The 27,848-nt window shown below is 43.3% G+C and overlaps 1 long non-coding RNA gene across 1 annotated transcript in view; it reads left to right on the top strand.

Annotated features, from left to right (window-relative positions):
• The window catches only part of LOC145526047 (uncharacterized), a 130,164-nt gene that overhangs the window by 76,418 nt on the left and 25,898 nt on the right, over positions 1–27,848 (top strand). The window contains exon 3 of the long non-coding RNA XR_014068651.1: positions 22,473–22,588. This is a non-coding gene — a long non-coding RNA (uncharacterized LOC145526047). The remainder of the gene's footprint in view (positions 1–22,472; positions 22,589–27,848) is intronic.

The following is a 27,848-nucleotide window of genomic DNA, read 5'->3' as shown; positions in this document are numbered from 1 at the left end:
CCCGTCCCTGGGATTCTCCAGGCAAGAACACAGGAGTGGGGTGCCATTGCCTTCTCCGCTATGGCCCTTGAGAAGAAACTAAAGGTCCTTGCCTTTTTTAGTGACTGCATTATTATTATTTGGTCTCCTTTGACTGTTTTCCTTTGTTTCTGCGTTTTCTCATTTCTCTGATTAAACTTATTCTTTGGTTTTTCCCACGGACAAAAGGCAGGCAGAGGATATAGAGGGGTAAGGGCCATAGGGTCCTGCTATTTCAGTTTCTCTTTGCCGTAGGATTCATTGATCTGGTCTCTAATTTCTATAAAGCTTAGAATTGTTGACCTTGAGTAAAGTGGGTGGACTCCATTTTTATTTTTCCTGTTAAATATTTATTTTGAAGATGTTAAGAAAAGCGTGCTAGCATAGTTTTCATTCCAAGATGCCCATTCTCTAAACTTAAAAATAAAATAGACATGCTCACCGGAAAAAGAAATAGACCAGTCTGCTTCCTGAACACAGGTGGGTGGGTGGGGGAGCTGGGGGTGGGCAGGGCAGTCTCAAGGCGCCTGAGCAGAAGCCGGCTTCTTCCAGCCTCAGCCTCTTGTCTCCCAAAACACAGGTGCCCCCAAATAAGGTTATCAGATAAAATCAGGATGCTCAGTTAAATATGAACTTCAGATAAACAACAAATAATTTTTCACTTGAAATTTTTTCCTAGTATTACGTATCTCTTTTCCTTTGCTCAAGCTGGCCACCCTACCCCAAAAGCCTTTAAACAAATGCTCTGCAGCTGTCCTGGGCAGTCAGAGCTAAAGAGACTGATAATCCCCCAGAATCAAAAGCAGGGTGGTACCTAAATGTCACTAAATCAACCTTTCATTTTACAGATGATCAAACAGAGGTCAAAGAGATAAAAACCATTCTCTAAGAACACATAGCTCCTGCTCTTATCTCCCAGGGCGGTACCGTACCCTCTAAGGAGCCTGCCTCCTACCACTTCCCCTTCAGACTGGATTCTGACTTTAAAGTTAGCATGTGGACACGTGCATCCGTGTCTCTCTGCCTCTGTCTACTACAGCAATAACAACGTGGCACAGGTAAGTTCCATCACCTCCCAGAGAAGGGAAAAAAGACTGACCACCTTCTTGGGTAAGGAAGGGGGAGGAGCAGAGGTAGGGGAGACAACAGAGAACAAAGCACAGATTAGGGTCTTAATATATTATCCTGCCACCTTAGAATCACTGGAGCTAGGCTTTCTCAAAGTGGGGGCACGTTCACGTAGTAACTTGTGATTACTGTGGTCGGTTAGAGAACCTTCCCCTGGAGACCTTTCCAAATCAGACAGAAAACCATTTGTCTTTGTTAGCCAAGTTGCAGCCCTGCCTTGAGACCCACAGGAGGATGAATCTAAATGACTTCCCCAGAACTCTTCTGACCTTGGAATCTATGAAAATTTAAACAACTAATATTATAATGTTCAAATCTAAGACTAGAATAAATGCAAAAGTAGCTTGGTATTATTACAGAGCTTCAGTGTTGCTCAAGGCTTTACAGAATCAAGGAAAATCCCTCTAAAGGCCATGGGAACGCCCGGGTCGCTTTCTTGAAGCTTTTCAAGGAAAGTGTAGCATTGGTTGATGATGATTAAGGATGCTATTTATATGCATATAGGACACTCAATTTCCTTACCATTTGCAAGGGATACATTTTAGAGAGTGCCTGGAACAGGAAAATGCATTGTTCAGCTATAAGCTGGGATAAGCAAGGTCAGAGACCAAGATGCCTAGACCCCCAATTTCCCAGACTCTCCAGTGACTCAAGGGGCTTCATTTCCAACTCTCTCAGTGCTCATATCCTCTGCTTTCCCTGTGTAAGCTGATGAGGGGGGCAGGGAGAGTGTTCAAAGGAAGCTCCCCACATTCCTTGTACCTTTGTTGTTATTTAGTTGCAAAGTCGTGTCTCTTTTCTGATCCCATGGACTGTAGCCCCAGGCTCCTCTATCCATGGGATTTCCCAAGGCAAGAATACTGGAGTGGGGTGCCATATCCTACTGCAGGGGATCGTCCTGATCCAGGGATCAAACCCTCATTTCCTGCAGAGGCAGATGGATTCTTTACCACTGTGGTACCTGGGAAGCTCCCCTGTGTCTTAAATGGTCCTATACTGGAGATACAGGGAGGCCACCTGCTCCCCAGCCCTGAATGGGCTGGATAAGGGACTTTCAAGGTGGAGTCAAGTTGTCTGGGACCCAAGTGACAAAAAGGGGCTAAAAAGCAGGAAATACAGCACTGCCTATGGAAGCTTCCCGCATAACCCAATTCACCCAAAATTTAAGCCATGAATATTATAGTTGGAATTGTTTCACACATTTAGGGGCTGGGAAAGGCTTTGGAGCCTATGTAGTCTCAGCTGTTCATTGAACCAGTGAAGAGAGAGGGACTTATGACCAGAAATATTTTTTCAGCCTTTGTTGTTAGGGGAGAATCCTTCTTCCCAGCACCCATGGAAGCAGACTCTTTAGCATGAAACCCCTGCCATGCTCCCACTCATTACTCCAGGGAAGAAAGAGTGACTTAATATGCTGGGGAGTTTTGGAAGAAGAGGGCTTCCCTGGTGGCTCAGACAGTAAAGAATCTGCCAGCAATGCCAGAGACCCAGGTTTGATCCCTGGGTCAGGAAGATCCCCTGGAGAAGGGAATGACAACCCACTCCAGTTTTCTTGCCTGGAGAATCCCAGGGACAGAGGAGTCTGGCGGGCTACAGTCCATGGGGTCGTAAAGAGTCAGACATGACTGAGCTACTAACACCTGCTACTTGTTTGGAAGAAGAGATCGTTCCCCTGGCCTCTTCCTCCTCTGTCTTCCCTGGGAATAAGTTGTCCACTAGAAGCCTTTTCTGCTTGCCTCCTTCAGGGAAGGGGCTCACCTGGTAGGGAGGGGCAAGATGGTCTGTTCAGGTACAAGGCTGTAGAGCAAGTCTGCTTAAATCTACTGTTCAGCATTTGGAAGACCACTTGTCTTCCAAAACATATACGTCACATTCTTTTTTAAACATTGAAATATAGTTGATTCACGTTGCTGTGCTAGGTGCTAGTGTGAGGCACAGTAAATTAATTATATATATAATTTCTCAGATTCTTTTCCATTGTAGGTTATTATAAGATATTGAATATAATTCCCTGTGCTATTCAGTAGGACCTTTTTGTTTACCTATTTTATATATAGTAGTATGTATCTGTTAATCCCAAACTCCTAATTCATCCTTCCCTCCCCTTCCATTTCCCCGTTGGTAATGAAAATTTTTTTTTATGTCTATGAGTCTGTTTCTGTTTCGTTAATAAGTTCATTTGTATCACTTTTTTAGGTTTCAGATATGAGTAATATCATATGGTATCATATGACATATGATATCATTTGCCTTTGTCTGACTCACTTTACTTAGTGTGATAATCTCTAGGTCCATCCATGTTGCTGCAAATGACATTATTTCATTTTTTATGGCCAAGTAGTATTCTACTGTGTGTGTGTGTGTGTGTGTGTGTGTGTGTGTGTGTATCTCACATCTTCTTTATCCTTTCATCTGTTGATGGACATTTAGGTTTCTTCCATACCTTGACTGTTGTAAATAATTATGCCACACTCTTGAATACCAACTTTTGTAGTAATACAGGTAAAAAAATTAGCCTCCATCTGCCTTCGTCTTTTGCCTTATTTCTCAATTTGTTCTGAATTCCAGCAGAGGTACTAGGACCCCTCAAGCCCCACATTCATTCAGGGGCTCTCAAACATTCTCCAGTTCCATCCAGGTTAAAAATCTCATGTAGACAGTCTCCCCAGAAAAATGAGTTCTCTGAAGCCAATATATGGGCTTAAACATCACTTGAAACACCCCTAGTTAATTTTCATGATGAATTATAAAAGTTCATGTATAGAGAAAGCCAGAAAGATTGATTAAACTTCTAGGAGTTTATAAAAGCGCTGGCATTTGACAAACATCTGCCTACCAACATTCAGCTATTCTGAACCCACATCAAGTTTGACTTATTTCACTAATTAAATAAGCAATTACTGAGGGACTGTTACATGGCAGCCTCTCATTTAGGCACTAAGGAGGGACACAAAGAAGGACAAGATAATATTCATGGCCTCAAAAAACCCAAAGTCTAACGGAAAATACACAATAGTAAAATTTCACAACACAATGTACCTTGCATTTGGTGTGGCCATAACATTGAGCTGTTGTCAAGGAAGTGAAATTGGAAGTGGTATGTACAACCTTCAGTTCATGTCCCTCAAGGAATAAAGAAAACCTCCCCTTCCATTTTCTCCCTTTCCAATAGCTAGAATGTGGCTGTAATGGAGAAAGCTGGAGCATCCATCCTCTACCTCAAGATGAAAGCTATAGCGTGAGATGACAGAGCAAGAAGATGCAAAGAAACCTGGAAGAGGGTGGAGAGGAATTCCCTGGTGGTCCAGCGTTTAGGGCTCAGCACTGTCACTGCTGTGGCCTGGGTTCAGCCCCTGGTCAGAGAATTAAGATCCCACAAGCCATGCATGTATATGTGCATGCTCAGTTGCTAAGTCATGCCTGACTCTTTGCGACCCCATGGACTATAGCCCACCAGGCTCCTCCAACCATGGGATTTCCCAGAAAATAATACTGGAATGGGTTGCCATTTTCTTCCCCAGGAACTCTTCCCAACCCAGGAGTCAAAGCCACATCTCCTGTATCTCCGGCATCACAGGCAGATTCTTTACCTACTGAACCACCTGGGAAGCCTCAAGCCATGCATGGTGCTGCCAGAAATAAAAGAAGAAGCCTGGTGGCTGACACCATTGTGCAAATACACCAGCCCCGGAATGCTTAACCTGGGTTTTTCTGTGGAAGAGAAATAGACTTCCATCTCATTTGAGCACTGTAATTTTAGGACTCTTTGTTACAGCAGCTAAACCAGCAATCTGCAGAGATACTGGCTCTTTGGAGAATGGTGCATTTGATATGATGAGCTCAAGGGCAGCAGGAATTTTTGTTCTGGTATTAAAGACATGAAACCAAGGCAAATCAATTATATCTTCTAGCAAGCCAGAAGAATAGAATCAGAGCTAGAATTTTCCTCGGATGTTTCTAAGTCTATAGTTGCTTTACTTAGTGTGTCTCATATACAAGGATAGCCCTTAAAGCAAATTCTCGCAAGGAAGTCTAAGCAGTTGACCAGCGGCTGCCATGTGCTACTTTGTTGAGCACTGGGGATGGAAAATCAAGCAAAAACAAGGTTCTTGCTTTCATGCCCATAAGTCGGTGATGGGCTTCCCAGGTGGTGCTAGTAGTAAAGAATCCACCTGCCAATGCAGCAGACACAAGAGACACGGGTTCAATCCCTGGGTTGGGAAGATCGCCTGGAGTAGGAAATGGCAACCCAGTCCAGAATTCTTGCCTGGAAAATCTTGTGGACAGAGGAGCCTGGCAGGCTATGGGGCTGCAGAGTTGGACATGACTGAGCAGTCACTCATAGTTGGTGATAGGGGTTACTTTATCACAAAAATGGGTGTGTAACTATGTACTCACACTAGTTTGCTTAAAGGGAAATAACATGGACTTAAGGGAACATATCAAAAAGAAATGTGACCTAAATAAGTGTCCCTGGGAAGGCTTTCTTAAGGACATATGCTTGAGCTGCACTCTGAAGAATAGAAGGATTTAGCCAAGTGGAAAATGGGAGAGATTGAATGTTCCAGATAGAAGCAACAGCATTTGCAAAGGCCCTGTGGTGAGAGGAAGCTTGGCAGGTGTGAGGAATTGAATGAAGGTCTGAGAGACAGGAAGACAGTGGTATCTGATGAGACAGAAAGATAGTGGAGCCAAATCATAAAGAGTCTTGAGTACCATGTTAAGGACCTTGGTCTTCAACCTTATAGGATTTCATACCCAAGGAAGGATTTCAGCAGAGGATGAGGAGAGAGGGGAGGATGACATGCTCATATATGCAAACTAAACACTGCCTTTATTGTGATGAACAGATGGGGCAGGGTGCAGAATGAATGCAGGGAAAATATTGCAGTTGCCTAGATAAGAGATGAGTACCATTAGGGCCAGAGTTATGTCAGGGAGTGGAGATGATTATTAGCTGGATGTTAATTTCCCGGAATAAAAGGGAATCACAGCCTTGCCAATCAGTGTAGTTCACATAGAGATCTCAAAAGAGGCAAAATTGAAACCACAAAATTATATAAATGGTGTGCATTGAAAGTGTACCAAAGTTCCATGATCCACTATAGTAAAAATTGCTTTTGCTAGAAGTTTTGTCAACTTTGACAAAATAAAAATTTCGGGTTTAATTTTTGTATTGCTTTCACTGTCTTCCTCTTCTCAGGGGCCCAACAAATCTCTAATCATGTAAGTTACATCCAGGATAATAATTTGAGCCTTTCGCTAGAAACAAGTACACATCCACATTTGTTAAGTGACTAAAACAGAAATCAGTGACCATCACATTCTCTGGATATGTCTCTACTGTTTTCTGTTGTTTCATCCCATTTGTTTTTATGCTGCTTTTCTGCTAAAATGGGAAAACAATAATCTCTTTGTTTGTCTAAAAATATCTCTTTGTAAATTTCTTCAAAGGCTCATAGGCTCCTTGAGTGAAACTATTTCCCTCCCTTTTCTGCCAAAAGTGCAAAGATAAGTTATTTCTTGATGAAATTATTGACTGTACCTCCCGTAAGATTCCCTTCAATAGCGAGTAAATATTCCCTCAATAACAATGGATGTGGAATGGAATAAAAATGGAAGAGTGTGGAGAATATGAAAATTCTTAGATTTAATAAAAGATTTCCAAGGGGATCCAAGGAGGCTGGTCTTAAACAGAATGGACTTGGCAACTCACAGTAGGCACCTCCCCTCAGTGGGAGGGGCTTGCAGCTTCCAGAGGTGTGGCCTCCACCGGAAGGTGAAGGAACATCAATTACTGCTGGAGTCGGTGTTGAGCTAGATAATGACAATACATTTTTAAAATTCAATTCTGGAGAGCCCAGATTTTAGGCTTTTTTCCTTGAAATAAGGTTTTCCAAGAAACCTTTTAAAAAGTCACTTTCTGAAATATAGAAACTTAAATGAAGATTGCAAGAGTGGTCCTTAAAAACCTTTAACTAGGAGGGAGAAAAATAATAGCGTTTATGTTGTTGATATGTACAGGAGAACTCTATGCAGACCAACCATCTTGGTTTGCCTGGGACCCAGGATAACTCCACAGCTTTCCAGGGGATGCTAATGGTAAAGAACCCACCTGCCAATGTGGGAGAACTTACGAGACAAGGGTTGGATCCCTGGGTGGGGAAGATACCTTGGAAGAGGGCATGGCGTCCCACTCCAGTATTCTTTCCTGGAGAGTCCCAGGGTCAGAGGAGTCTGACAGGTTACAGTCCGTAGGGTCATAAAGAGTCAAGCATGACTGAAGTGACTTAGCCCGCACGCAGGCAGGGTAACTCCTGGACACAGAACTCTTTGTTTTAAAATTGGGACGGTTAGGAGAAAACTGATATAAGTAGGTCACCCTCCCTAATATATAGAGTTTATTCATCTTCTGGAAAAGTTTAAGCGTCAGTCAATCAGTACATATTTATTGAGTACTGCTCGGTATTTTGCTAGGCACTGTGAGACAATAAGTCATAGGTTCATCTCTTGCCTGAAATTCTGTAGCTCCTTCACTGCTTCCCAGGAGTTTATAATCTAATTTCCCTAAAACACTCAGTGTGTGCTAAGTCGCTTCAGTCATGTCCAACTCTGCAACCCTATGGACTGCAGCCCGCCAGGCTCCTCTGTCCATGGATTCTCCAGGCAAGTATACTGGGGTGGGTTGCCATGCCCTCCCCCCAGGGGATCTTCCTGACCCAGGGATCAAACCAGCGTCTCTTACATCTATCTGCATTGGCAAGCAGGGTCTTTACCACTAGAGCCACCTGGGAAGCTAAAAACACTCAGTGATTGTTTGCCAAACATTATTTGTCAGGCACTGTGGTTGGCCCTTGGAATACAAAGATGAATAAGAAACTGAGTCTGGCCACGAGGAACTTCCTCTTTTTTGAGGAACACAAAACATGGTAAGATACAACACAGTTTGGTAAGGGCTGTTGTAGAGCTGGAACAAAGGCCCAGGCACACACTGGGTCCATAGCAGGCCCCAGTTAACTATGGCTGCGGCTGTGTGCACGTACAACCATGGCGCTGAGCAACATGAGTTATGTTTCCTGCAAGCAGCGGTCTGGACTCAAGCTAATAAATATTGTAATAATTCAAAGGAGAGAAAGAGCCCTCTTAGTGGGGTCATCACGCCTATGTGTACAGATAACAAGCTTTTTGAAAAGACAGGATTTAAGGTAGACTTGGGTCAGATTTCAATATGTACTTATACATATTGTAATTATACATTGTAATATGTACAATTCCTCATATTCATGTAAGTATGAATAAATATAAAAGAGGCTCTCTAATGGACCAATCATACTAGTGTGTTATAAAAGAAGATTGTGACTTATCCAGTTTTGTGCACCTGAGGTGCTAAAACTAAGCAACAATCAGCAAGGAAAGATTAACAGGCAGAGATGAAGTAGAGAAAATCCTAGGTAAGTGTAATGGTATCACTAAAGATTTAGACTAGAGGAAAGAAAGATTAATATCCCTTGGTGGTAAACAGATTTAACAAAGGAGGTGAGTTTGTTGGAGATCCCCAATATTTTTGGCACAGGAGACCAGTTTTGTTGAGGACAATTTTTCCATGGACCGGGTTGGGGGCTCTTTTGGGGATGACTCAAGTGCATTACATTTGGGGTTTGTGCTCCTCTGAGAATCTAATGTTGCTGCTGATCTGACAGGAGGTGGAGCTCAGTGGTAATGCGAACAATGAGTAGTGGCTGTAAATACAGATGAAACTTCACTCACTTCCTACTGTGCAGCCTGGTTCCTAACAGGCCAATGACCAATTCCAGTCTGTGGCCTGGGGCTTGGGGACCCCTGATGTGGAAGACAAGGATTAAGAAAAATAGGTTAGAATACATGGAAACAATGTAAGTGTCCATCAACAGATGTATGAAAGGGAAATGGTAGATAGATACATACATACACACGTATATATGCACTAGAATACTACTCTGCCATAAAAAAGAATGAAATTTTGGCATTTGCAGCAACATGGATGGACTTGGAGGGTGTTACGCTAAAGTGAAATAAGTCATTCAGAAAAAGATAAATAGTGATATTGCTTACATGTGGAATCTAAAAAATACAAGAAATTAGTGAATATAACATTTAAGAAGCAGACTCACAGATATAGAGAACAAACTAGTGCTTACCAGCAGCAGGGGGAATATAGGGAGAAGAGACTGGGAGTTACAGACTATAGGTGTAAGTAAGGCTCAAAGATTTATTGTATAACACAGGGAATATAGCCAATATTTTGTAATAACTATAAACAGAAAGTAACCTTTAAAACAGTATAAAAGTCTTTTAAAAAATAGATTAGGGTCAGATGATGAAAGATCATGAATTTCTGAGAAGTTTGGAATACCTTCTGTAGATGCTGGAGAGCCATGAAGCCTTTTGGAAAGGAAAGTTCTTGGTGAAAGTTACATTGTTAGAAGCTTAATCTGGCAAAAGTAATAACCCAGGTCTTGCATGAATTAAAAAAGACTCTGAGTTAATGAATTAAAACCAAGGAAGTTTTTTATAACAGGCACTATGGAGAACAGTATGGAGGTTCCTTCAAAAACTACACATTAGTTCAGTTCAGTCGCTCAGTCGTGTCTGACTCTTTGCGATCCCACGGACTGCAGCGCACCAGGCCTCCCTGTCCATCACCAGTTCCTGGAGTTTACACAAACTCATGTCCATTGAGTCGGTGATGCCATCCAACCATCTCATCCTCTGTCATCCCCTTCTCCTCCCACCTTCTTTCCCAGCATCAGCGTCTTTTCAGATGAGTCAGTTCTTCGCATCAGGTGGCCAAAGTATTGGAGTTTCAGCTTCAGCATCAATCCTTCCAGTGAATATTCAAGACTGATTTCCTTTAGGATGGACTGGTTGGATCTAGTCCAAGGGACTCTCAAGAATCTCCCCCAACACCACAGTTCAAAAGCATCAGTTCTTCGGCACTCAGCTTTCTTTATAGTCCAATTCTCACATCCATACATGACTACTGGAAAAACCATAGCTTTGACTAGACGGACCTTTGTTGGCAAAGTAATGTCTCTGCTTTTTAATATGTTGTCTAGGTTGGTCAGAACTTTTCTTCCAAGGAGCAAGCATCTTTTAATTTCATGGCTGCAGTCACCATCTGCAGTGATTTTGGAGCCCCCCAAAATAAAGTCTGTCTCTGTTTCTACTGTTTCCCCATCTATTTGCCGTGAAATGATGGGCTATCCTAAAGGAAGTCAGTCTTGGGTGTTCATTGGAAGGACTGATGTTGAAGCTGAAACTCCAATACTTTGGCCACCTGTTTCGAAGAACTGACTCATTTGAAAAGACCCTGATGCTGGGAAAGATTGAGAGCAGGAGAAGAAGGGGACGACAGAGGATGAGATGGTTGGATGGCTTCGCCAACTCAATGGACATGAGTTTGGGTAAACTCCGGGAGTTGGTGATGGACAGGGAGGCCTGGCGTGCTGCGATTCATGGGGTCACAAAGAGTCAGACACGACTGAGCGACTGAACTGAACTGAACTGATGGGATGGGATGCCATGATCTTAGTTTTCTGAATGTTGAGTTTTAAGCCAACTTTTTCACTCTCCTCTTTCACTTTCATCAAGAGGCTTTTTAGTTCTTCTTCACTTTCTGCCATGTATGGTGTCATCTGCATGTCTGAGGTTATTGATACTTCTCCCGGCAATCTTGATTCCAGCTTGTGCTTCATCCAGCCCAGCATTTCTCATAATGTACTCTGCATATAAGTTAAATAAGCAGGGTGACAATATACAGCCTTGACATACTCCTTTCCCGATTTGGAATCAGTCTGTTTTTCCATGTCCAGTTCTAACTTGCTTCCTGACCTGCATACATTCCTTAAAAGGCTACACATTGCCATATAATCTAGCAATCCCACTCCTGGGTGTATATTCACAGAAAACCATAATTTGTAAAAACACATGCACCCCAACATTCACTGCAGTGCTATTTACAATAACTAATAATGGAAGCAACCAAAATGTCAATCAACAGATGAATGGATAAAGAAGATGTGGTACATATATACAATGAAATATTACTCTCCAAAAAGAATGAAATGATGCCTTTTGTAACACAGATGGAGCTAGAGATGCCTATACCAGTTAAGGGAGTCAGACAGAGAAAGACAAACATCATATGATACCATTTATAGGTGGAGTCTAAAACTTGACACAAATAAACTTGGTACAAGCAAACTGATTTACAAAACAGAGACAGATTCACAGACTTAGAAAACAAACTTATAGTTACCAAAGGGGAAATGAAGGGAGGGATAAGTTAGGAGGTTGGGATTAACATATACACACTAATATGTGTGTATATAAAATAGATAATCAACAAGGACCTACTGAATAGCACAGGGAACTGTTCACAACATTCTGTAATAACATATATGGGAGCAGAATCTGAAAGATAATAGATATATGTATGTATGAATGAATCAAGTTGCAATATACCTAAAACAAACACAACACTGTAAATCAACTATACTCCAATGTAAAATAACAATTCAATTTAAAAAAACCCAAGGGAGTTATACTGTGCATGGAAAGGAATATTTTTAAGAGTTCTCCATTTTTACTGTAGAATGCAGCTATGGCTGGAGGGAGGGAGTGGTTCTTGGCATCTTCTTGAGAGGGTTGGGATGTTGATGCACCTGCAGAGAGAGGAACTGGTTCCTGTACAGAAAGAATCATGGCCACCAGGAATGAGCTCTTCCTCCACTAACAGTAACCTCACAAGTAGAGATGGTCACCTACAGGGAGAAATCTAGGGCAAAGAATCTTCCAGCTCCAATTTCAAAATAAAAACCAACCAGAAAAATGGTTACACCTATGTCTGTCTAGACTGAATTAAGCCAAAGTAAAGGGAAAGAGCCTCTGTATCATTTTCCAATGTAGACTCCTTCAAATTCCTTTCTCACAGTCTATTTCCGTTTCTAATTCTACCTGTACAAAATATAATCATGCTGCTTTTAATTACTTATGCATACATGAATACTAGTAAGTTAAACTTGTTCTTCTATTTACAAAGATAGAGTGATACAGAGTAGCTTAGGAATTGCTTCTTTTCCCAATGATTTTAAATGTGCAGCGAGTTTCTTTCTAAAACACATATTTGCAGATGTCACTTTAAACACTATTTTCTGAGATTATATTTTCCATAGAAAACAGATGTCTGCAATTATCCCTTTTTTGACCTCTGAGACTTATCAAAGTCAAATAGGTAATCATCCAATCAGACGGGCTATCATTATCAGAAGAAAAGTAATTATAATCTGAATATGTTTGAACATGATTATTATAAGCTTTAAACTGTTACACTTTTGATTGGGGCAGAATTGGAAGACATTATCACTTCATAATTCAAATGATGTAACTTCACTTGTTTTTGTCATTTAGAATCTGGAGAGCTAAATTTATTTAACAATATAATTCTTTAAACATGAACAAATTATGCAATAATCTCTTTAAAACCATGAGAATGCTTCTCAAAATCTTGACAGTGAAATTACGGGAATTTTTTTTTAACTAGAGCAAATCAAAGCTTAGCAATGAGCCCCATCAGAGTAGGAAGCTTGAGGCAGACATATTCATTTGACAGACATTTTGTGATCTGCTTGGTTCTATTAAAATACCAGCTACCTTCCTGCCTACCTCTGGAGGCCCACCCAGGGCTGGCCCGAATCAAAAGGAGAACTAGGCCAAATAGACAGAAATGATGAGTGAGAAGTGTAATAAAAGTGGCAACATGGGTAAGAAAAAAGTATGTTTCCCAAGAAGATGTGTAAATAGAAGAGTGAATTAGATTCGAAACCAGAACTGAGGATTCTTTCAAGGACATAAGGATTTAAGAGGGGGAAAAACTGGGTTGAAAAACCTCATGCCTGATAGACATTGAGTAAAACAGCATTTCCCATGGAAAAGATTTTATGAAACCCTGCAACACAGTCCTTCAGTCCAGATGTTTGATGGGGTGGTTGCTGAACTTGGTGAGACGTCCTGATTTTTCTCTCCTTCCTTTGCAAGATCTGCTCCTGTCGCACTGCTCTTTCAGGCAGTTGTGCCCTTCCTCCCCCTGGAGGGAGGTGGGAAGAGGGAGGGCATTTCCGGGCCAGCGCAGGACCTGAATTCACTTTGAACTGTATAAGCAAGCAGGTGGTGCCTTGAGAGAGAATTCCTGTAGCTTGGAAATGTTGGCATTTGTGGTTTCTGAACAAGGCCTGGGCTGAGGATTAGAAATACAAAGATAGAGGAGCCTTTATCAGGTTGGAAAAGTACTGAATGGTCATTGTTCCCTCAGCACAGTGTTTCTTAGAACTATGGCTCAACTTGGAATTTAACTTGGAATTCTAGTTCAGCAGAGTGAAGACCTGTGGTTTTCTCCCCCACGGCAGCAGAACTTTGGTAAAAGTCAGGTTCACACTAACATCCTTCCACCTCCCTTATTCAGAGTTCCCCTTTCTTCTTGCTGTTCCCCCCCCACACACACACTTTTTGGCCACAGTTCGAGACACGTGGGATCTTAGTTCCTCAACCAGGCATCGAACCGGCACTCCCTGCAGTGGAAGTGTGGAGTCTTAACCACTGGACAGCCAGGGAAGTCCCACTTCTTGTTTTTTCTTGATATGACTTCTTCCTTTCCCCTACCTCTGCCATGCCTATGTGTCCAATTTCTTCATTCAAGAAAGACCTAGTAAGTATAGAATATGGGCCGGACAGTGTGGATATAGCAGTGAACAAAACAGACAAACATCTCTACCCTTCTCCAGCTTACTTTCTAGTTACATTCTTGCCAAATTCCAGCTTCTGAAATGTTAACTGTTAAGAAAGGGATTGACGGAGTTATCAAGGGTTTAAGGTGGCGATTCCTTATCACCCAGGGAATCAGCATCTTTGCGGGTGGGACCCAGTGATAGTGTGCATTGTCAACCCCACCATCCCTCAGTGATTTGGACCCATCTGTGATGACGCCAGGGGAGACTGCCCTCAGAGATAGTGGAAGACTTCTGCTGCCAGCATCTCTGTGGGTGCCTCTTGAAATTTCAGCACACAGACAGGTACCCGTTCATCACACCTTTCCAAGCCTGGGCTAGACTGAAGCCTCCTCTACTCTCTCTGGTGCTGCGGAGACTGGGAGCTCACTGCTTTACCAGGTCCCTCAATAGCAGAGATCCACTTTCATAAACGTGGCTAATGATTTCTAATTCCCCATCACCTCGCACAGTGCCTGGCCCAGCAGAAGCACCAAGAAACATCCACATGAACGAGTGGCTGTCAATTCCACCTGCCAGAACCTTTGACGCTCTGTTCAGTCTGAACTTTCTTTGTCTGTGTTCTCCCCGATGGTCACAGATTCCCAGCCTAGCTGATTATCTTGCAAGATGTTGAAGTGGAAATTTCCAGCTTGATTCTGACACTGCCTTTCATCTTGCCCAGGCATTTAAATGATGGCGCTGTTCCTAGGTGGGAGATATTTCGTTGCTGTCCAGCCCATCACATTGAATGTTTTGTACATGCAGGCACTGCTTCTGATGGATTTAGCTTATTAAAGTGGGTGGCACCCAGCTGCAGCTCCCTTTTCCCTTTCCTTCTAATTGACTTTCAAGTAACCAAGGCAGCCTATTAACACTTGGGGTTTTCATCAGACATGGCACGTTACTGCCTTTGAGCCTTGCGATTGCATCATTTCCTGTCTTTTCAGAATAGTCTCCCTCCTCCATTTTGCCCAGCGGCATTCTCTCCAACTTTCAAGACCCACCCAGCAAGCCTGATGACCTTGTCATCACTGAGTGAGGGTATCAGCCATCCGAATGACATTTTTTGTTCCCCACAGAGCCTTGTTTGACCATTACAATTGATCTCTTCTTCTTCTCATGGCTTAGTGTAATTATTTTATATAGAAATCCTCCTCCTCCTTTGTCAATTATCTTTCTGTATAGTTGTAGATACCCCCATACTTAACTAGCTGGATGAACAGCAGTATAGCATGGGGGTCAGAGCAAGGCTGGAGGGGTCCTGTAGACCTAGTTTGCAGTCTGGGTTCTCTTCTTGGCGAGACATGATCTATGGCAGGTTTGGACCTCAGCTCTTTGGACTTCAGCTTTGCCATATATAACTAGGTAATTGTGTCTATCTGCATTAAGCATGTTTTTATTTTATTTTGACGCTTTGACATCTGGGACCTTTGACTCTGGAGCAACTGTCCCTCCCAGGGGACAAGTCCTAGAATTGGCAAGGGACTGGCCAGCAGACACACCTTTCCTATACAAACCAGCCAACCCAGATTCTGTACCTCTGACCACCTCCCTTATGGACTCTCACATTTATTTGGACCACAAGTACCCTGCCCTAACTGCCCTAGGGCAACTAGACACAGGCCCTAGGCCCCAGAACCCACTAAAATTATTCAAACCATCCAATTCTATGCCTGCTTTCCCTGCTTCACCCCTTTCTTCCCACAGAAGCCATAATAAATGTGCTTGCCCGTGATTTCCCCCATTCCCTCTGTCTCCTGACTGACCCTGGGGCTTCCCCAAATGGCCTCCCCTTGGCATGCCAACTACTGTTTCTAGGGAAATGTGAATAAAATCTTCTTCCTCTATGACAGTCATTTCTATATCTGCATGTCTTCCCATACCTGACTAAAACTAATCCTGGGTATATTTTAAAACACTGCCTCATAGGGCTAAGGTAGTGGTTCTCAACAGGAGATGACTTTTAACTCCCAGGAGACATGTGGCAATATCTGGTGACATTCTTAGTTGTCAGAGCTGGGGAAAGTGGTGCTACTGGCATCCAGCAAGTAGAGACCAGAGATGTTGCCAGACATCCTGCAGCGCACAGAACAGTCACCGTGACAAGAGTTGTCTCACCCAGAATGCCAATCAAGATGCCCAGGGTTACAGTGAGGATTTGGGAAGATAAAGTAAGTACAGCACTTGCAGTCCTCAGACTATAGCATGCATTCGAGTTACCTGCTGGTCTTATTAAAATACATGTTAGTGGGCCTACCCCCCGAGTTTCTATTTCCATAAGTAGCATGAAAACTTGCATTTCTAACACACTGCAAGGTGAAGCTGACACTGCTGTTTCAGCACCAACTTTGAGTCATTAGCCTAATTCAAAGCCATCATTGAATAAATGATATCCCATAATTATTATTTTATCAGATCCTGTAGGTCAGAGACTGAACCGTATGCCTCTTATTCCACACAGCACTGGGATTTTCAAAAGGCACTCAATAAAAGGTGCTGATGGCTCTTTGACATTGAAACATTTAGTACGTGGCAAGCTCTACTTACTAAGATACACTTGGGAGTAGGTTTAAAGATTTGTCTAGTTGGGATTATCTCCCAGTCAGCTATTGCTGTATGAAAAATTACCCCCAAATATAGTGGATTAAAATAACAATCCCTGGTGGCTCAGATGGTAAAGAATCTGCCCACAGTGCAGGAGACCCGGGTTTGAACCCTGGGTGGGGAAGATCCCCTGGAGAAGGGAATGGCTACCCATTTCAGTATTCTTGCCTGGAGAATCCCATGGACAGAGGCTACAGCCCATGGGGGTCACAAAGAGTCAGACACGACTGATGGATGAACACTTCATTTTCTTGGCTGGTTGATCTGCTTCATGGGGTGTTGATGGAAGCCACCAAAGATATTTACCTGGCTGTTAGGCCAATTCCTTCACTTGTCTGGTACCTTGATTTGAAGGCTACGTGCCACTGGAACTGAACACGATAATGCCTCTAAACGGTCTCTCCACGTAGCTGCTTCGGGGTAAACAGACTCCTGTTTACATGGCAGCGTAAGGTTCTAAGAAAGTGTGTCCCAGTTCACAGGGTGAAAGCTACACCGTCTTTTATGACCCAGCTCCAGAAATCCCATTTTGTCACTTCTGCTGTACTCTGCTGGTCAAAGCACTTAAAAGCACCTCTCCCCACCTCAGGGGTAAGAGATAAGGGTCCCATGTCTTAATGCAAGATGTGTCAGAAAGCTTGTTGGCTGTGTTTTGTTTTTAATTTTAGTAGTGGATTTTAATTAACCCAATATATCCAAATATGATCACTGTAAAAATCATAAGATTTATGTCCTTTTTACCATATTCAGTTCAGTTCAGTCGCTCAGTCGTGTCCGACTCTCCGCGACCCCATGAACCGCAGCACGCCAGGCCTCCCTGTCCACCACCAACTCCCGGAGTCTACCCAAACCCATGTTCATCGAGTCGGTGATGCCATCCAACCATCTCATCCTCTGTCGTCCCCTTCTCCTCCCGCCCCCAATCCTACCCAGCATTAGGGTCTTTTCCAATGAGTCAACCCTTCGCATGAGGTGGCCAAAGTATTGGAGCTTCAGCTTCAACATCAGACCTTCCAATGAACACCTAGGATTGATCTCTTTTAAGATGGATTGATTGGATCTCCTTTCAGTCCAAGGGACTCTCAAGAGTCTTCTCCAACACCACAGTTCAAAAGAATCAATTCTGGGGCACTCAGCTTTCTTCACCGTCCAACTCTCACATCCATACATGACCACTGGAAAAACCATAGCCTTGACTAGACGGACTTTTGTTGGCAAAGTAATGTCCCTGCTTTTAAACATGCTATCTAGGTTGGCCATAACCTTCCTTCCAAGGAGTAAGCGTCTTTTAATTTCATGGCTGCAGTCGCCATCAGCAGTGATTCTGGAGCCCAAAAAAGTAAAGTCTGACACTGTTTCCACTGTTTCCCCATCTATTTCCCATGGAGTGATGGGACCAGATGCCATGATCTTAGTTTTCTGAATGTTGAGCTTTAAGCCAACTTTTTCACTCTCCTCCTTCACCTTCATCAAGAGGCTCTTTAGTTCTTCTTCACTTTCTGCCATAAGGGTGGTGTCATCCGCATATCTGAGGTTATTGATATTTCTCCCGGCAATCTTGATTCCAGCTTGTGTTTCTTCCAGCCCAGCGTTTCTCATGATGTACTCTGCATAGAAGTTAAATAAGCAGGGTGACAATATACAGACTTGACGTACTCCTTTTCCTATTTGGAACCAGTCTGTTGTTCCATGTCCATTTCTAACTGTTGCTTCCTGACCTGCATACAGGTTTCTCAAGAGACAGGTCAGATGGTCTGGTATTCCCATCTCTTTCAGAATTTTCCACAGTTTATTGTGATCCACACAGTCAAAGGCTTTGGCATAGTCAATAAAGCAGAAATAGATGTTTTTCTGGAACTCTCTTGCTTTTTTGATGTTCCAGCGGATATTGGCAATTTGATCTCTGGTTCCTCTGCCTTTTCTAAAACCAGCTTGAACATCTGGAATTTCAGGGTTCACGTATTGCTGAAGCCTGGCTTGGAGAATTTTGAGCATTACTTTACTAGCATGTGAGATGAGTGCAATTGTGCGGTAGTTTGAGCATTCTTTGGCATTGCCTTTCTTTGGGATTGGAACGAAAACTGACCTTTTCCAGTCCTGTGGCCACTGCTGAGCTTTCCAAATTTGCTGGCATATTGAATGCAGCACTTTCACAGCATCACCTTTGAGGATTTGAAAGAGCTCAACTGGAATTCCATCACCTCGACTAGCTTTGTTCGTAGTGATGCTTTCTAAGGCCCACTTGACTTCACATTCCAGGATGTCTGGCTCTAGGTGAGTGATCACACCATCGTGTTTATCATATTAGACCTTCACAATTCAGGGTGTAATTCACACTTCAAAGACAGCTCAATTCAAGATGTGTTGGCTGTGTTTTTAAACTGCCACATCTTTGGTTGCAACCTTGTTTCTAGTGAGCAAATGGAACAAATAAGCAAACAACCCTCTGACTTTCTAATTTTACTCTGTTAGGCTCTGTTCTGTAGGTCTGCTGTGAAGTCCTCTCCCCAAATACATCATTGCAAGCCAAGCAGCTTCCTCACTGCCATCTTCATCTTATGACTGGGAGTGGGAATAAGTGTCCATATACCTGTCAGAATCGCCTGGTGCAGTAAAACCCACAGTGCAATGCCCTTCCCGTTGCAGGTTCATTACCCAGCATGAAAAATCGCATCCCCCAAGGACACAATCCCAGATGACATTTCTCTCTCCCACTGTGGTGCCCATGAGACAGGTATGCGACTGCTGCCATCCCCAGGGAAGTGATGAGGTCCTGGTTCAGCCCATTCAAACGGGATGCTCACGTTTTCTCTGAATGGATGCACAGGAGACCTGAGCGATGCCCTGTCTCGTGTCTCCAGGGCCATGCCCCCTCTGAAATCCTGGGCTCTCTGACTGATACCACATATCAGCAGGAGCTCAGTGATAACCTCAGCGGCAGGCCAAGGATTATTTTGGTTGCATCACTCTCTGTGATTATCCAAAAGGGAAAGGGAAAAGTTGTTTAAGCATGTAGCTTGTGCTCTTCCATTGCAACAAAGGATCTCCTGAAAACCTTTTATTTTTTTTTAAATGACACTATAATGTACGCTTTGTTTTGTTTTCATCACTTTTATCAAAATTTCTTAGCAGAGGCTCAAGTGGCTTGGCTGGGGTAAGGGGAAAAATGATAATGATTCATTTGTATACATGTGTCCTAGTGGGAATTTGATGTGGTAGAAATATTATCAGAATATTAAATTAGAGACACTCAACATTATTCTGTTCTATTTGAAACCAGACACAGCGTACAAATATTACATGGGACCAAGGATGCTGTGATAATTCAGTGATTCATCAACCCCCACCAGAGCACTTTTGGTTATTTCTAAACTGACTTGACGTAAGCTGTATCCTGTCCCTGGGGCCCTTGGGGGCTTTGTTTCAGTGGATTCTTTAACTAGCGTCCTCCTCTCTCTGTGCTGTGTGTGCTCAGTCACTTCAGTCGTCTCCGACTCTTTGCAACCCTATGGACCATGGCCCGCCAGGCTCCTCTGATCATGGGGATTCTCCAGGCAAGAATACTGGAGTGGGTTGCCATGCCCTCCTCCAGGACATCTTCCCAACCCAGGGATCGAACCCAAGTCTCCTGCATTACAGGCTGACTCTTTACCTGCTGAGCCAGCAGGGAAGCCCCCTCCTCTCCTTATTTCTCTTTAAAGTGCCTTCCTTAAAGCAACAGCTGTTGTGGTTCTGGAGAAGATGGGAATAGACAGGCCAGCACATACCCACTTGTCCCAAAGACCTTGTGCTTTCCAATAAATCTCTTCCAGCAAGGTGTCCCCGTGCTGCTCCTTAGCAGCTTTCCCCCTGCATCAGAACTCACCCACTCCTGAGACCAGAGCAGGGTATCAGTCAGGATCTAACTGGGAAACAGGAAACACCAGCTAATTTGAAACAGAGGTCTCAGCTACAGGGATGGATTACACAGGGGGTAGACTAGCCCGAGTCCAGCCAGGGGCAGGGGTCACTGAAGCATCCAGAGACTGCAGTGTGGAAAGCCGACACTGCTGCGGGCCAGAGGACAGAGGGGAGGGGGTTCCAGAGCTGGATGGGGGCGCCTTGTCGGCAGGTGCAGGCTGGCACCACAGTGGACTGACTACTCATGGGGCAACACCTGCAGCCAGGAAGGTTCCAGAGCTGCTGAGAAGGAGAGAAAGGAGTACCAGCTTCTCCCTCCCTCGCCCGCCCTCCACCCACCTGTCAAGGCCTCCCATCCTCCAGTCTTGGAAGGACAACCAACAAGGGGCAGACTCTGATTCAAAACAAGGTAGAGAAAGGGCGGGCTCCCCTGGTGGCTCAGTGTAAAGAATCTGCCTGCCATGCTGGAGACACGGATTTGATCCCTGGGAGGGAAGGTCCCCTGGAGAAGGAAATGGCAACCCACTCCAGTATTCTTGCCTGGAGAATCCCATGGACAGAGGAGCCTGACGGGCTACAGTCCAGGGGTTCACAGAGTTGGACATGACTTAGCGACTATACAACAACAAAAGAAAGGGCAAGGAACATACCCAGGGAAGCAGCCAGGGAGTGCACTGCTGTGAGTCAGCAGAGCTGCGCTCTACCCTCCAGCCCAAGGTCACTGTCAGCTGCTCAAAGGTCTCAGCCAATGACGTTTATTCTGACTACACCAATATAATCTGGTCAATAACAGCCTTTCTCGTTAAGGCTCTACCCTGGTCACCTTTCCAGCTCCAGCTCTGGTCAACCTGCTCCTCCTGCCTCCCAGCGGGGTCTCTTCTTCCTGCCTCTTCTCCGATGCCTTCTAGCCCACCGACCCTCACTGACTCACCAGTACTTTACCAATTTGTCTTTACCACTGACCCACTTTTGCAAGACCCAGTTCCAGTGGGTACAGCCTGGGTTTGGTACCAGATAATCCTCCTTGGTGACTCAGATGGGAAAGAATCTGCCTGCAGTGCAGAAGACTCAGGTTTGACCCCTGGGTTTAGAAGATCCCCTGGAGAAGGGAATGGCTACCCACTCCAGTATTCTTGCCTGGAGAATCCCATGGACAGAGGAGCCTGGCAGGCTATGGTCCATTGGGTCACAAAGAGTTGGACACGACTGACCGACTAACACTCTAGAAATATATTCACATTTTCTCTTCTCCAGCAAAAGGTGGTATTAATATTTTGTTCTCCTAGGGGATCTAATTCAAGGGGAGGGGAATGGGACCCCACTCCTTTGCAGAAGAGCTTGTGGGATAGGAAATGTTATGGTGACTAACTTTGAAAATATAATGAGCCCCTGGCTGAACCTTTATAGATCTCCTCAATATTAATTAATAATTTTTCTCAAAGATTTTCTCCCTCCCTCTGTCCCTCCCTCCCTCCCTTCCTTTTCATTTTCTTATCCTTCCTAGAGACAGGAAGACAATCTGTGCGAAACAGTACATCTCTGCGTACAGCTTAATCACAGATTAAGATTTAATGGCTCTTTCTTGTTTCTTGATATTGCCAGAACAGACTCTTAACATCTTCACTGCTAACTTATTCTAATATACTAATTAATAAAAAGAAACTGAAATCAGGTCCTACCCCCAGAAAACAGACTCTACTTGCTAACTTCCCCACTACTGTCCTATGACAAAACCATCTTCTAGGTATATAGGACCTTCTCAACCACAGCATTTTTCTGCAGCTGTTCCTTTTTTCTCTTTACCCATGTCAGGGGGGTAAACAGATCCCCTTATGAAAGGACTTAATAGCGATCAGGCTGGAGGTGGGGCCTCAGATTAATTCTGCCATGTCTACCCCACAGGTAGAACCTCTAGACTATGGTTCTGGTTGGGGAGATAGCCCTCAACCTGGCAGCAGGCACCACAGTGAAAGGGGGTCCTCCAATCTTTCCTGTCTGCTTGCCTTGGTCTTTTCACAGAGAAGGAAGACAGAAAGCCCAGAAAGAGGTTTTCCTGGAGTGATCTAGCTTTTACAGGAAGAGAGAGAGGCGTTGACATGTGGACAAGAACAGATGGTCTTTCCTCTAGAAGTTAAGTATTCTATAGAAACTTGTCAAATCATGCTATCTTAATCATGAAGTAGATATCAAGACCCTTGAGGACAGGTGCAGGCTATACACCAAAATGCTTTGACTACCAGAGCATTTTAGACCAAGTGAAATTCCTGCTCTTGGCATCCTGACTCCTTTGTCTCAGGGGCAACGTCTGGGAACCACAACTGTGCTGAGTTTGGCTCTAAAAACCTGTGGTTTTCAGACCTATGAGAGCTAACACTAGCATCTCTGTTATGACAAGTGTTTTGCAATGCCCCTTTAATCTCCTGAATAAAATTAATAAACATGTTCAGACACTTCAAAAAGAAATCAACATCATACCTTAACTGATACAAAAGAAAGACATATTATTGACAATAAATTAGTGGGCACTGCTATTTGTAAATGGAGAAGGCAATGGCACCCCACTCCAGTACTCTTGCCTGGAAAATCCCATGGACGGAGGAGCCTGGTAGGCTGCAGTCCATGGGGTCGCGAAGAGTCGGGCACAACTGACCGGCTTCACTTTCACTTTTCACTTTCGTGCATTGGAGAAGGAAATGGCAACCCACTCCAGTGTTCTTGCCTGGAGAATCCCAGGGACGGCGGAGCCTGGTGGGCTGCCGTCTATGGGGTCGCACAGAGTCGGACACGACTGAAGCGACTTAGCAGCAGCAGCAGCAGCTATATGTAAATACTCAAGCACTGTGCACTGTGACCCCTAAGTCACAGTCAAGTCCTGAGACTTCACCCCTGTGGAGAGGCCTCAGGAGCATAATAGTCACAATGCTGCAGCTTATACGGGTGGTAGTTTTGTCATCTGTGAGGTGATTTGCTGAAATATTGAATGACTCTTGACTGCTACAAGGGTTTCCCTTGTAGCTCAACTGGTAAAGAATCTTCCTGAAATGTGGGAGACCTGCGTTTGATTCCCTGGTTGGAAAGATCCCTTGGAGAAGGGAAAGGCTACCCAGTCCAGTATTCTGGCCTGGAGAATTCCATGGACTGTATAGTCCATGGGGTCACATGGACTATAAAAGTGACCAAGAGTATTTTATAGTCACATGGACTATAAAAGTTGCTCAGTATGAGCAACTTTCACTTTCACTGACTGTTACAGGATACTTTGTTTTATTGCGCTTTGCAAATATTGCATTTTGTTTTACAAATTGAAGGTATGGCAACCCTGGGTCAAGAAAGTCTATCAGGGCCATTTTGCCAACATTTGCCCACTTCCTGTCCCTGTGCCGCATTTTGGCCATTCTCACTGAATTTCAAACTTTTTCATCATTATTATCTTTGTTATGGTGATTTGTGACCAGTGACCCTTGGTGTTACTGTTGTGGTTCTTTTGGGGGCTCCATGAATTGTGCCCACTTAAAGACAGGGAGCTAAATCAATAAATGTGTGTCTTCTGACTGTTGACTATCCCACTAACTGGCTATTCCCCCGTCTCCTTCTCTTTGGGCAGCCCTATTCCCTGAGACACAATAGTATTGAAATTAGGCCAATTAATAACCCTACGATGTCCTCCATATGTTCAAGTGAAAGGAAGCATCACATATCTCTCACTTTAAATCAAAAGCTAGAAATGATTAAGCTTAGTGATGAAGGCATGTTGTGTGTAAAGCTGAGATAGACTGAAAGCTAGGCCTCTTGCTCCAAATAGGAAGCCAGATTTTGAATGCAAAGTATAAGTTCTTTAAGGAAATTAAAAGTGCTCCTCCGCTGAACACACAAGTGATAAGAAGGTGAAACAAACTTACCGCTAAAATGGAGAAAGTTTAGAGGTCTGGATAGAAGGTCAAACCAAACACAATCTCCCCTTAAGCTAAAGCCTAATCCAGGGCAAAGTCTTAACTCTCTTCAAGGTCAGAGTGGTGAGGAAGCTGCAGAAGAAGAGTTTGAGGCCAGCAGAGGTTGATTTATGAGGAGTAAGGAAAGAAGCCATCTCCAAAACATCAAAGAAACAGCAAGTGAAGCAGCAAGTGTTGATGCAGAGCCTGTAGCAGGTTATCCAGAAGATCTTACTGAGACAATTAAAGAAGGTGGCTACATAAACAACAGATTTTCAATGTTGACAAAGCAGTCATTTATTAGAAGAAGGTGCCATCTAGGACTTTCATAGCTAGAGAGGAGAAGTCAGTACCTGGCTTCAGAGCTTCAAAGCACAGACTGACTCTCTTGTTAGGGGCAAATGCAGCTGATGACTTTAAGTTGAAGCCAATACTCATTTACCATTTTGAAAATCCTAGGACTCTTCAGAAATACGCTGGTGCTCTATAAATGGAACAATAAAGCCTGGATGATAGCACATCTGTTGACAGCATGGTTTACTGACTATTTTAAGCCCACTGTTGAGACCTACTGCCCTTTCAAAATATTACTGCTCACTGATGGTGCATCTGGTCACCTAAGAGCACTCTTGAAGATAGACAACAAGATTAATGTTGTTTTCACGCCTGCTAACACAGCATCCATTCTGCAGCCCATGGATCAAGGAGTCCTTTCTACTTCCAAGTCTTATTATTTAAGAAATACATTTTCGTAAGGCTATAGCTGTCATAGATAGTGATTCCTCTGATGGGTCTGGACACAGTAAATTGAAAAACTAATGAAAAGAATTCACCATTCTAGATACCATTAAGAACTTTTGTGATTCATGAGAAGAGGTCAAAATATCAGTAGTAACAGGAGTTTAGAAGAAGTTGATTCCAACCCTCAGGGATGACTTTGAAAGGTTCAGGATGTCAGCAGAGGAAATAACGGCAGATGTAGTGGAAATAGCAAGAGAACTAGAATTAGAAATGGAGCCTGTAGAGGCCTGAATCACTGCAATCTTGTGATAAAATTTTAACAGATGAGGAACTGGTTTCTTGGGGTGGAATCTACTCCAGGTGGAGATGCTGTGAAGATGCTGTGGAGAGATGACAAAAGATTTAAAATACTATGATATATCTTTCAATGTTCCTTAGTCTGCTCTCTCATCCATTCCCCAAAGTAGCAATTACCAACTTTTTTGTTCATTTCAAATCTATTCTGTCAACTCTAATCTTTTCTACTACCACCATAGAAACAGGCCACTTTAGAGCAGAATTACATCAGTGTTTGCTGTAATTCTACACATACAACTGTATCTCTTTTGAATTGCTAGATATTGCCTCTCTGCTGGCTGTTCCAACTAATGTTTAGACATGACTGAGGGAAATCACTAAAATGGCCAAGACATCTCTCATATGTCCCCCCAACGCCCAATACTAATTTGGTATCCATCTATAGACAAAAGTGCCTAACTGTGAGCTTTACAATGCAGGTAAGAGATTGTGAGACCCCAGTGCAGTCCCTAGTCCAAGACTCAGGAAAGTCACATTTAAAAGCTGGACCCATATCCAACTGTCTCACTTTCTGGCTATGATCCCAGCTACAAAAATAGAAACAGCTCCATACCCTTCAGAACTCAGCTGCATCCCATATGCCTTTGGGTCTGTTACCAGCACCATATACCAAGGGACATGAGAGGAGTCACATTCACCTACGCATTAGGTAATGCACAGAAGTTGGTCCTGGGAATAGATCCTGAATTAACTTGTCAACTGGCTCCAGCCTCTCTGGACCAGTTTCCAGGAGTCTCTCAAGGTAAGTCCACCAGACATGACCAGACTGTAGATCCTGCAAGGACCCTGTGACTGGGCTCCGGCCTGCCTAACCAGTCTGTAGATAGTTTTGCTGGCACAGGAACCCTGCAAGAGAACTCCCGTCTGCATCCCCAGAGATCCTAAATGGCCCTATACTGAGTTCCAGGCCCTCACAGACACAGATCACAAACATCCTGACAGTGCTGAGACCAGCTAAGCACAGCTCTGGCCCCTCCAACCATGATCAGGGATCAGCCTAGTCCTCCCAGAGCTCTGGTGGGAGACAGGCTGATCCATGCCTCAAGAGGCAGGTGTGCAGACCTGTTAGCAAGAATGTGGTGAAATGGGAACCCTAGTGCCCTATTGATGGGAAGAAAAATTAGTGCAACCACTATGGGAAAAAGTATGACGGTTCCTCAAAAAATTAAAAAATAGGATTATCATATAGTCTAGAAATCCTACTTCTGGGTATTGTATCTGAAGAAAAAAAATCACTATCTCAAATAAATATCTATACTGTCCCCATGTTCACTGCAGCATTATTTACAATAGCCAAGACATACAAACAACTTAAGCTGAATGAAGAAAGAGTTGTACATATACAATGAAATACTAGCCATAAAAAAGAAGAAATCTTACTTTTTGGATTTGGGTGGACCTTCAAGCTGTACTGTTAAATGAAATAAGTTAGACAAAGATACATATGATCTCATATGTGGAATCTTAAAAAATCCACATTTACAGATAAAGAGAATAAAATGAGGATTGCCAGGGCTTGGAGGATGTAGAAAAGTTGGAAAGATACAAATCCAATTATAAAGTGAATAAGTCATGAGAATCTAATATACAGTATAGTTAACAGTACTGCATTATATATTGATACTTGAAAGGTGATAAGAAGGTAGAACTTGAATATTCTCACTATATACACACAAACTGTAATTATGTGCAGTAATGAATCTGTTACCTAACCTTACTGTGATAATCATTTTTCAATGTATACATGTATCAAACCATCGTGTTGTTTACTGTAAAATTATACAATGTTACGTGTCAATTATATCTCAATAAAGTTGGAAAAAAACACCAAACAAAAAAATGCTATGATACATAAGCTTAGTTACTAAAGCTATCAGGGTTTGAAAAGATTGACTCCAATTGTGTACAAGGTTCTCCTATGAGTAAAATGCTATTAAATGCCATTGCAAACTACAAAGAAATTGAAAAGGCATCAAAAAAAATATTATGTTCTAAAGTGTTAATCAGCTAGCCCTTCTGAGTGTTTTCTAAGTACTAGCAACAGTTCTAAGAGTTTTGTATTATGAAATTAATAGTACTATTATTATTTCCTATCACACATGAAGAAACGGAGGCACAAAAAGCTAAGTATCTTCTCTAGGTCACAGAACAAGTAGGCGGTCAGGGCAGAAGTCAGACATTAAATTCTTAGTTCCCTGATTGGGGATGGAACCTGTTCCCCCTGCAGCTTGGAGTCTTAATCACTCCCAGGGAAGTCCCACCACTCCCTTTCTTGATTTCTCATCTCCAGTTATGAGACTTTTTTCCCTCCAGCCTCTTCCCTACTGAAAGGTCTAGGCTCTGATAACACGAGAAAGACCTCCAGACC

The sequence above is a fragment of the Giraffa tippelskirchi genome, chromosome 11 (assembly GCF_054371585.1).
Source record: "Giraffa tippelskirchi isolate mGirTip1 chromosome 11, T2T-mGirTip1v1.2.pri, whole genome shotgun sequence".
Classification (NCBI taxonomy): Eukaryota; Metazoa; Chordata; class Mammalia; order Artiodactyla; family Giraffidae; genus Giraffa; species Giraffa tippelskirchi.
The sequence above is the reverse complement of the archived record's forward strand: the minus strand, read 5'-3'. Positions and strand labels throughout refer to the sequence as shown.